Here is a 12,012-nt window from a genome sequence, read left to right as displayed (position 1 = left end):
ACATTGTGGCTGAACTGAACCTCTTGGGATGCTTACACAAGTGACGTTTTCACATGATCAGTATCCTGAAAGCACTCTACAGCCATGAGGTAACTTATGAGCACAGCTGCAGAGAGATTTTACAATGGCCAATTGCAAGAAAAATTAATCCTAGTCAAATGAGGTATAGGTGATCTAAAGCATAGCACCTGAGGGCACTTGTGTTGTTCCCAGGGTTAATTTTTGTGGGGCTGGGCTGGTGCTCATGCTGGTGCCTACATTAGTGAGCACCAGTCTAGCCCCACCCCCGAAGTTGTCAGTGTGGGAGGAGAAGGGCGGGAGAGGAGAAGGGAGTTACTGGAGCTGTTGACTGCTTTGCTTGGCCACAGCTGGAGTGGGGACAGGGTGGAACAGAGCCCCCTTGCTTCATGGTCCCTCACTAGCTACTGGGGGTGTACTGGGGGAAGCCAGACCAGGCCTATGAGGCAAGAGGCTTCTGTTCCATCCCGGCCCCATCACTCCAGCTCTGGATTGGCAAAGGAGCTGGCAGGTCCATGCTGCTCCTTCTCCCTCCCTCAACTCCCTCACTGACAGCCCTGGAGCTGGGACGGTGGGGGGGAAGGGTTGGTGGAGAGAGGCAGTTAGGCAGTAAAGTATTTAAAGCAGTAAAGCACAGTGAGGTATAATGGGGCCCCTAAACATCTGTAGGCACCCTTAGTTCCATATCATGTGACATTATGAATCCCAGATGGACTAATTCAGGCAGACTAGGTATCCTCAATTGAGCTATTATGCTCAGACCATGCCTGGCACTGGACTGACTGATAGTCCTGTGTTTAACACAAAATACATTACCCACAAGCTACCTTCATTCAAAGCTTTGCCTTATGGCATGGGTTTTTCATTAGTGTCATTTGATAGTGTTAGACATCAGGAACAGAACACAGGGCTCTGCTTTCCCTGGGAATGGCTTCATCACTGCGGAGTGTTTCAGAGTCACATTCATTCTTATTTTTTCTTTCTCTGACTTCTCAATCTTTCATTATTGGCTACACAAGAGAATAGCTCAACAAGAGAGTTTGAGAAAACTGATTAATCTCAAAAAAATATCTAGTGTGTGTTTTGCATGCATGCCATACTGAGACATTGCACAAAGTTGATAATGATAATTAGTCACTCAGGCCATTTATACACATACTTTTTTCCCACAACATGCTGGAGATCTGCGGCTTCAGAGCAGACTCGATCAATCAAGTCTGCCCCACATGTGAGCTAAGGCGAACTGTGCTGTGCTGCGTGCATTTGTATAAGCAGCATAATGTGCATCAGCCCACAAAAATGGTGGTGGTGACCTTCTGAACTAAAGCAACTCTGAGATGTTTTAGTTCAAAAGTGCACTGCTGCCATTTTCTCAGCACTGATGCACATTTCGCTGCTTATACAATTGTATGTGTCGCAGTGATGAGCGCTTTGGAAAGCATCTGGTGCTGCAGTGCTTCCACATGTAAAAATGCCCTTACATCATGATTCTTCATTCCAATATCTTGGGTGATCGATTAACCAGATTTTACTGTAATTTCAGACATACCCCTTTCTTCACAGTTTTCTACTGATCAGGTCACATGTTATACAGCATACTTGTATAAATGCCATTAAAATGTGAAAAACCCTATGTTCAAACAGTAAAACATGTTAAGCACACTTGTATCATAGCAAATTTGTGGCTTTGCACAAATCAGTGGTGATGTTTGGGGGGTGCACATGGGTGCATGTGTACCCCCTGAGATTGGCCGCCTCCAGTCTGCAGGTGGTTGCTGCTTACCACCCCTCCTTCCACCATGGATGCTGCCTGTGGGCAGTCGCTGACCAGTAGGCCAGTGTCCCACCCCTGAGATTGTGGGGGCACTGAGGGAAGCACTGGCAGCACTTCCAGGCTTGCTGCTGGCACTTCCAGTTTGCCACTGGCACTTTTGCTGGTGGTGGCAAGTGCCAGTGGCTGGTGCCCCACCAGTATCAGGGGCACTAGTTGCCCATGCTTCAGATCATATTAAGTATTACATGTTCAGCTGTCATCCAACTGCTCCATGGAAATAATACAAGTAATCTGTGCTCCTCACCCAGCTGTTCCATCAGCCAAGGATCCCTCTGTTGGGTGGGACAAGGAAAGCCACATATTAGGAGGAAGAATCCTAGACCTGCCCCTTGTCAGGCTTCTCTAGTATCAAGTTGAAAGATAGGAGCCAACAGCACCAGAGGGCCCCAAATTGTAGTAATGTTACAGTACAACTACTCAGAACACATTCTAATTTTAAAACTGTATACATATTTAACACATACTAAATGTCCCATGTGACAAGGCCCTTAAATATTTGCTTACTTAGGTTGCTGGCTGTTAAAAATCCCATTTGTAGCACCTATAGGGTTTGTGAACTCCACTACCGAAGACAGCTCCCTCATAGGGAGTACACTGATGCAAGTCCCTTGATGGAATTGGCTGTGGTGCCAGCAGTCTTTCTTTTCTCAATTGCTGCCCTGGATAAATATTATTAGATGAATTAAATTGCTGCACTGATTCTGGATTTGCAGTTTTACTAAAAGAGTAAATCAGAACTTTTCTGGATGAAGAACCCCGTTACAAGGAAGTTCATTGTTTGAAACATACCTTCATCAGTTCTGATAATGATAATGATATTCTAAACTTCCCAGTCACAGCAACTGAAGAATACTTGTTGCTTTCAGTATTTGAAGCTCCTTATATCCCCACAAAATAAGAGGTATAAAAGTCATTGTTATGAAATGACAGTAGATCTCTGAACTCTTTCTATGGATGAATGCCTGTTACATTGAAGCTTTAGCACCTGGCAAACACAATTTTCTATAGAGTGGAATTTCTTCTTTGCCCTTAGTACTTTCTCTCAAACCTAATATCCTGAAGTACCTACATGCTATACTCAAGTTCTTCTGCCTCTTTTTTTCCTAGAATTTTCTGGTATTTGGAACATGACAATATTGGCTTCTAAAACTTTCTTGATTAGAGAATGCTAATTCAAGAACATCCACACCTGTCTGTGCTAACTGTACATGTATTGATAATATATATTGATAATTAGATATAATGTGGTTGGTCAGAGAACCAAAATTATCTGTTTTATTAAATTAGCTTTATATAAGGATTTTTCCCCCTAATTTGCAAGAATGTCCCAGGAACAGGGATACTATTTTGAGCTTTTAAGCTCTTATTATATACATCTTCTGCTGTCTTTACATAATACAATTTGAATGTGACTCATCTGTACTTATGTTTTCTGAGTGCTGATAACCTCAACACACACCAGATTCTCCCTCACATATGATAAGAAAAATACCTGACAGTTCATGTGATGTGCTCAGGAAGGTATAAGGTCTTCTTTCAGGCTCTCACTTCCATTCCAGTTTTACAGAATTATTCCTGTAAAGTATCCCACTGGGTCCCCAAAGAGAATATATAAAAGAAATGACGGAAGGTGCCCTTGACTTTTTAATGGAGGAAAATATGAAGTCTCCTCACAGTAAAAAGGAAAGAAGAAAACAAGCAATTCATGAAGTTGGTAGGTGCTGTCTACAAAACAGGTACCCCTAAAGATCACTTTACCACCATATAGGCCCTTATAGTACTACAAACATTTGTTCATGTTCTTAACTTTACATATCATGAGTAGTCATAGGACAATGTAAGTATGTGCTCCAGAGCCTTGCTACACCTTGCCTGAGCTGCACAAATGTTGATTGGTGTTTGTAGTAGCTTGGAGTTTGAAGCAGTCACAGCCTTAGTCTAGAAACTTTATTTGACTGTCTACCACTTGCACAGCTGTGACTTGCCACTAGAGGCCTAGTGAGCAGGGCCAGGACTAGGAGCTGCAGATGTGAGTTGCCACTAGGGCTAGGGACAGACATGCAGAAAGTCTAAGCCTGAATTGATTCACTCTTTGCAGATGAGTCTAAGCTGCATAGCTTAAACTGATTAATGACTGGACAGACATTCTCTGAAATCAGGAAATGCAGCCACGTGCCTGCAGTTATTCAAGCCAGAAGCTGCAGGGTACTACAGCATGTCTGCCAGCCAATGCTGAAGGGGAGAGAAGAGAGACACTCTCCAAGGTTCTCACCCCACCCTAATGGAATGGAGGGGGCATGGCCAGGCACCAACCAAGGCTAGCACAACAAACAGGATACCAGCCACTAGCCGGCGGGGGAGGGGGGGGAGGGGAGCAGCTGCTGCCAGACTGAGAAGTGGGGATGGGGGAAAAGTCCTTTCTCTAAAGTAAACATGTATTGAACACAGCAGTTTGCAAAGCACACAACAGGGAACTACCAAAAATCTTCACCTAAGCTAAGATACAGCCTGGTAAAACACAGCATACACAACTTAGTGTAACTTAAAATGTAAATGAGGAAGACAAGAATTAGTTTTACTAATCCTGAAGGCAGAGTGTCTCCTTACAGACAGGCATTCAGAAAGGCTTTGTTTAGTTATTCCCACCTTTTACATGTTCTGCTTTATACTGTAAGTGTAGCTCTCTGAATTCTTTGGTGAAACTGTCTGCAACTTCCCTTAACTACATCTACAGCATGTATGATGATTGTCAGGTCTTTCCCAACACTTCCCACCTCTCAGTCTGGTCCTACAGGTCTCAGCTCTGGGCTCAGAGGTGCAGGGCTTAGATTTGCACACAGGGGATTATCTTGCCTACCCCCTCACACCCCACCCCTCACTCTGGGAGGGACATGCTGTTGAATTAATCTCCTCCCTGCCTGACTGCAGACAAGCTACAGAGATTGTGCTTTAATTTCATCCCTGCCTGGCTTCAGGCAAGCTGTGAAGGTGCAGCTGGGGCTGGAAAACCTCAGCTGAGGTCCTCAGGGTTTGTCAGTGGAAGCGGCGGAGGTGGGGGAGAGGGGACGGGGGGAAGAATTTACCTCAGGTGTCATGGCAATCCAGTGTCTGGGCACACCCTGCCCCTGATCTGGCTAGACAGAAGAGGGGAGGGGCCAGCTTGTTGGCTACAAAGGAGGAACTCACAGAATCATAATAAATTCTGATTTATTGTATGGGATGTGAAGTTACCAATAACATCAGAAATGCAAACTTCAAGTTATGATGGGTACTGGTCACCTTACACACACACACACACACACACACACACACACACACTCACTCACTCATTCAAATCCACGTCATTTAAACTCATGCAGTATAGTGTATAGTAGCTGCTCTAGTGACTGTGAGAGCATGGCTGCTAGTATATCTACCCATCCAAGGGCCTGGAGTCTGATGTCAATGGTTAGTTTCCTTCAAGGCTATGTCCTCTCCAGAAAGGGGTAGTCTGCTTGTCCTTCTGTCTCAGTAGGTCAGGTGCTGGATGAAAGGATATCACTGAGGGCCATGCTTCACTGCCTTTTATCCCTTTCTGGCAGACTTGTGTGAACCCCTGAACATCATCTTGGCTGCCCAATCTGGAGGTGGCTGTCCCACATGGGTCTTGAGTAGTGCATGACAGCTGTCAGCCACAGTCACCAGTGATTCCACCCCATGGTATAGTTTTGGGAGTTCACCCTTGACTTGATTGACTTAATGGCTGTATTGTCATGGGTTACAGGAATAGTCAATAGGATAGGTGCTCACTCCAGGGATCAGTTCCTTGGCTTGATTATCTTAAAATGGCTTGTAGTGTATAGGTTTGTAATGGTAAATTACTCTGGCTAGGCTATTGTCAATTAACAGCCAGATGTTCTTGTTTTGTCATTTAATTACCTACTGATCATCATCATACACGTGCATTCACTCAAAAGACCAGCCAAGTATAGTAGATTTTATCATTTTACAATTACAGTTTCAATGCAGTTTTTAACAATGGCCCAGAGTGTAACTTCATTCTACGGGGAGTAAATTCCTTAAAGGTTTAAAAGTATAAAATATAAAACACAAAATGCCATGGTAAAGATGAGACAGATGAAATATAAAAATGCACTGTGAGAAATATATAAAAATACAGTTTGAGGTAGTGAGGATCGAAGGCTACTGGGGATAGTGAGTGATTTAGGTGAGCACAGGATATATTTACAATCTTTGAAGTGGATATTTTAGTTCTCTTGTTTTCTTTAGTGACACTGAGCTTAACTGATATGTAGATATAGTTTGCAGGTTTCTCCTACAGAGAACTACTTCAGTTTTCTGGCTTGCTCTGAACCTTGCCACATCCATAGAATGAGTGTGCTAGGTGTTTGCCAATACTCAGAAGAAAAAAGAAAGGCACAAAATGGGGGGGGTGCTGGCAAGAGCAGGCTTCTTGTTACCAGCCCAGCTCACTGGAGCAGAAAGCAGAGCTCTGCCCAGCCCAGATAGCATGCCAGGATGCTGTAGGAGGCTGGTTTAATTTAAACCAGTAAGGGGTCTGGGACAGACATTGCATAAACCAATATGAGACAAAGCAATTAAGTCTTGTAGTGCATTCCACCAGGTTTATCTCAAACTGGTTTCAGCCATTTTGAAACTGGTTTATTTGCACTGAATTTTTGTTCTCTAACAGGTTTAAATCAGTTTATGATGACTTAAACTGGTTTATGTGTAATGTCTGTTCCTAGCCTAGGGGGCTGGTGAGCCAGAACAGGCTCCTGTCTGTAGCCATCAGGGCTAACAATAACCTGGCACGCATCAATCGATGCATCTCCAAGAAGACCAAAGAACTGATTCTCCGGCACTACTCAGCATTGGTGAGACCACAGTTGGAGTACTGCAGCCAGCTCTGGGCACCACACTTCAACAAGGACATGGTAAAGCTTGAGAGAGTCCAGAGAAGGGCCATCCTTATGATCAGAGACTTGAGTGGCAAGCCATGTGAGGAAAGACTGAGGGATCTGGGGCTCTTCAGCCTGAAAAAAAGAAGGCTGAGAGGGGACTTGGTAGAAGCTTACGACTACATCAGAGGCATACAACAAGGGCTCAGTGAACGACTGTTCACCAGGGCATCCTTGGGGAAAACCAGAAGTAACAGTCACAACCTCCTGGAAGATTGTTTCAGACAGAACCTTAGGAAAAGCTACTTCATAACTAGGATGTCCAGACTGTGGAATAAGTTCCCTCCAGGGGCGGTGCAATTGCCTGCCCTGGAAATCTTCAAAAGGAGACTGGACAGTCACATTGCTGGGGTCACCTGACCCCAGTTGTCTTTCCTGCTTGGTGCAGGGGGATGGAACTGATGATCTTCCAAGGTCCCTTCCAGCCTTACCATCTATGAATCTATAAAGCACTTCAACTTGAGCAGATGTCTGTGTGTAGTGGACACACCTCAATGGAAAAGGAGCTGTGTAGAGAAGATCAGAGATAATTCTGCCCTGGATTCCAAATAAAGCATTTAAAGAGAAAAAATAGTTTTTGCTCTAGGTGCTTTTTGAGAAATGGTGCGGGGCTAGTGCTTTAAGTGTCCTGAGTGCTTTTGCTTATGGTAAGAATCTAACTTTGAAGCTCATGAGCCATCTCCTGATTATGTCATTTATTCTTGGATACAGTCAGCTTGTTTGTGCTAGCAGACCTTGAGCTGCAAATGAAGAATGCAGTTGAAGACAGACTCAAGGCTTGCTTGAGGGGAATGGGAACAGAGGGGTTTTGCTTCCCCCCGCCCCCCCCCACTCTGAGCATACTTTTCCATTTGGATAGACATTGTTCAGTGCAAACACATTGAAACTGACACTGTACTGACATTTTCAGGCAGAGTTACATAGTAATATCCTTGTTCCTTGATCAGATGCTTTCACTTCCATTTGCCAACTATTCATTCTGAAAATGAATAGTTTCCCCTTTCCTCAACCCAAAAGGTTTAGTACTCGATTACTGAGGTTTTTGGAGCATCCAGACAAGAATGCACATGTATTTCCCTGGAGACAAATAGCAGTCTGGCACAAAGCACTCTGGCTTGGGGCAAGTTGCCCTGGGTGGGGAGGCTAGGGAAAGCACCTGGGATAGCCCCAGCAGCCTTACTTGGAGCTCTGGGGACTCCCCAGGGCCCCAATGGCAGTGATCTTGGTTCATGGAGCCTGGCCAGCAGCCAGAGTGTGGTTTCAGCTGTCCAGGTTCTAATTTTGGGCACCGCATGCTGCTTTCATGTGCAGTACCCCACCTTTTTCTGTCATGGGTTTGTTTGACACTGGGATTTCCCAGTGTCAAAAAAACTCACCACGCTGCAAATGAGCAGTGTGCCAAATGCCTGCATGTGTGGTGCATATGGCTTGCGGCCTTGCAGAGGGGTGTGCAGTACTAACAACCACACATTTGTGCTGGTCTGGACATGCCCCTTTAGTCTTTCCCAAATCCTTTTCTACAGATGGTATTGGTAAGGTTGAGGCTATGAGGCTGCATTAATAATTTAAGGCTGTGTGTAGACAAAACGAGAGGCATATTTGCACAACACTTTAAAGTGGGCTAAATGCTTTTGCACCACTTCAATGGTGTTGGTGTTTTCATGCCTCAGTGGTATATTGCACATTAATTCCAGCCACTATAGGAAATTCAGTGACGTATTGTGCCTTAAATGACTTGGGGGGCACAGCAAACTAAAATTCCTTTGAGGAATTTAGTTTGCTGATCCTACAGCCATGGAGCAAAGCACTGGGCTCTGTGCAGCTCCACAGCTCTTCAGGAAAGCCTGCAGAAAGCCTGACAGTAGTCCAGGAAAGCAGCTCCACCCAAGAAAAGCAGTGAGCCTGTTCTTTTTTTTCCTGCCCTGGAGCCTGCCTGCCTGAGCTGCACAGGGGCCCAGTGCTTTCCTCCACAGATGTATTGCCTCCCCAGACTGCCTGAGCCAGGTGCCTGTGGGTGGGTGCTGGCTGGGCATGGGGGTGCAGCTGCTGCAGAGGGAAGCATCAGCATCCCCCTGCAGCCCAGGGATTGCTCTGTCTGCTGGCAGCTCACCCTCCCCTCCCCACCAGAGAGACAGATAAATCAGCAGGGTGTGTGCATGACACAGGGGTTTAATCAGAACTGAGGTGGTGTTTTTTAAAACCCACTGCTTTAATTTAGGGTCCCTGTTTTATCTATATACACCCTAAGTATCCAGATCCACTTGCATCAGATGGGATAGATGGGAACAAAATTGGCTGCATCTCTCTTCCGCATTTGTTTGGCAGGGTTAGAATGAGCCTGATACAATTCAGAGCACTCTCGGGGCTGCTTTGAATTGTATTCAGCAGTCTGCAGAGCCAAAGGAATGTTCTGGATCTTGTAGGAATATCCTGTTCTGACAAGGAAGACAAAGTATGGAAAATGAAATGGTGGTTTGGACTACACAGGTAACTCCTCCATATAAGCAAGGGATATTCCACAGAACCTGACAAGTGTGAAAGTGCTTCTGAGGGCACTTTTACAATCCTAGCACATCCAAGCAGCCAGAATAGATCAAAAAATTGGGACATTAATGATAATATGCAGTCATTACAAAACTTTTCATTTAAACAAAGTACTTTATGCATATGCAGTCATTTACCACTTCTAGAATTTCAGAAACTACAGATAAATAATAGATATTATCAGGCACATATTCCTCTCTCAAGATTTCTGTATAAAATGTGTCTAATTTGGAAGAACAAATTGCTCTTTCTAATTGCCTGCCCTGCAAACTGACCCTGAAATCTGAAAGCCAAATTGGGTTCTTTCCATCTTGTGCATCAGCACCAGTAACAAAGGCTCTGCAGGCCCAATGATGCTCTTAGTGACACCTGTACAACACTACTGCCTCTGATTATTCCTTCAGCAACACTTTCACAACTACACTAAAGGCTAATGGGGTTGCACAGGTGTCAGGAAAGGCATAAACTGAAGACAATGTACAGATGTAAATGTGGGCATAATTTGGCCTTCAGAGTCTCTGTTATTGGTGATGACAGCTGAAATGGAAAGAGACCATTGATGGTCAAAGCCAGGGATGAGTCTACTGGCCAGGCTTTTAGGAATCTGGAAGAAACCCATCTTTGTGCTTGCAAGCTGAGAAAGTTTGATGTGGAAAGAAATGTGTGGTATTGAGCATAGAATCCTGCAGTGCCATTTCTGCACAGACCCGTATCAGGATAGAACTGTAATTATAACATTTCCAAAAATTACAACATTTAAGAAATTGTCTATGATTCAGTCAAAAAACACATTTTATGTTAAAGATGTGTTGTTGCTCTTGTGTATTCAAATCAATATACTGTTTGAAATCATAGTTTCATAGTTAGTAGGGTCAGAAGGGACCTGAGCAGATCATCAAGTCTGATCCCCTGCCATGGCAGGAAAGGGTACTGGGGTCAAATGACACCAGCAAGGTGATTGTCAAGCCTTGTCTTAAAGACCCCCAGGGTGGAAGCCAGCACCACTTCACTTGGAAGTTGGTCCCAGATCCTAGCCACCCTGACAGTGAAGTAACGCCTCCTTGATGTCTAATCTGAATTTACACTCTGACAGCTTGTGACCGTTATTTCTAGTCACTCCTCGTAGTGCTTGGTGAAACAGGGACTCCCCCAACTCCTGCTGGTCCCCTCTGACTAGTTTTTAACAGGCCACTAGATCCCCCCTCAGCCTTCTCTTGTGGAGGCTGAACAAGTTCAGGTCCTGTAGCCTGTCCTTGGAGGGCCTGCCCTGCTGCCCCGATCATGCGAGTGGCCCTCCTCTGGCCCTTCTCTATGTTGTCCACATCCCTCCTGAAGTGCGGCACCCAGAACTGGATGTAGTACTCCAGCTGCGGCCTTACCAGTGTTGCATAGACAGGGAGTATCACCTCCTTGGACCTGCTTGAGATGCATCTATGGATGCATGACAAGGTATGGTTGTCCTTCCTGACTACGCTGATGAGAAGGGAGTTCCCCAGCCTGTAAGTATGGTGCTGGTTCTTCCTCCCCAGGTGCATCACCTTGCACTTGTCAGTGTTGAATCCCATCCTATTCTCATCCACCCACCCCTGTAACCTGTCTAGGTCTGATTGTAGCCTATTCCTTCCTTCTAAAGTGCCCACATCCCCCCACATCTTAGTGTCATCAGCAAATTTGAACAGAGTACTTTTTACCCCCTTGTCCAAGTCACTGATGAAGATTTTGAACCATGTGGGCCCAAGGACTGAGCCCTGTGGAACCTCACTGCCCACATCCCTCCAGGTTGAAAATAACCCATCCACTACCACTCTCTGGGTGCGGCCCTCCAGCCAGTTGGTGACCCATTTAACTGTGTGGGTGTCAACACCACAGTCCCCCAGTTTCTTAATGAGAACAGGGTGAGAGACAGTGTTGAAGTCCTTCTGGAAGTCCAGAAAGGCTATGTCCACTGCTACCCCTGCATCTAAGGATTTTGTGATCTGGTTGTAGAAGGCCACCAGGTTGGTCTGACAGGACCTGCCTCTAATGAACCCATGTTGGTTGCCCCTAAGCATAATCTCCCCTACTGGCCCCTTGTGGACATGTGCCAGAATAATTCTCTCCAAAAGCTTACCCAGGATCGAGGTAAGACTAACTGGCCTATAGTTCCCTGGGTCCTCCTTCCTCCCTTTTTTGAAGATGGGAACAACATTGGCCTTTTTCCAGTCCTCTGGCATCATACCAGAGCACCACGAGTGCTCGTAAAGCCATGCCAGGGGTCCCACAATGACATCAGCTAATTCCCTCAGCACTCTGGGGTGGAGATTGTCAAGATCAGCTGATTTAAATACATCCAGTCCCTCCAGAAGTTCCCTGGCTAGCTCCTACCTGACCCATGACCTAGGTGCGCTGCCCCTGGGGCCTGAGAGGGGTCCAGTGGGGGGGCTGATCTGGTCCCTTCTCAGGAAAATGGAGGCAAAGAAGTCATTAGGGTTAGCTTTGTCATCTGGTGTGATGACCAAATTTCCTAGCGTGTCTTGCAGGGGCCCCATGCTACCCGGTACCTTCTTTTTGCCCTCTATGTATTTAAAAAAGGACTTCTTGTTGTCCTTGATTTGGGAAGCTAGTCCCAGTTCCATCTCCACCTTGGCCTTCCTGACTACCCCCCTGCATCCCCGA

The sequence above is a fragment of the Crocodylus siamensis genome, chromosome 2 (assembly GCF_052110815.1).
Source record: "Crocodylus siamensis isolate JL-2025a chromosome 2, ASM5211081v1, whole genome shotgun sequence".
NCBI classification, from domain to species: domain Eukaryota; kingdom Metazoa; phylum Chordata; order Crocodylia; family Crocodylidae; genus Crocodylus; species Crocodylus siamensis.
This window is presented reverse-complemented; position numbering follows the sequence as displayed.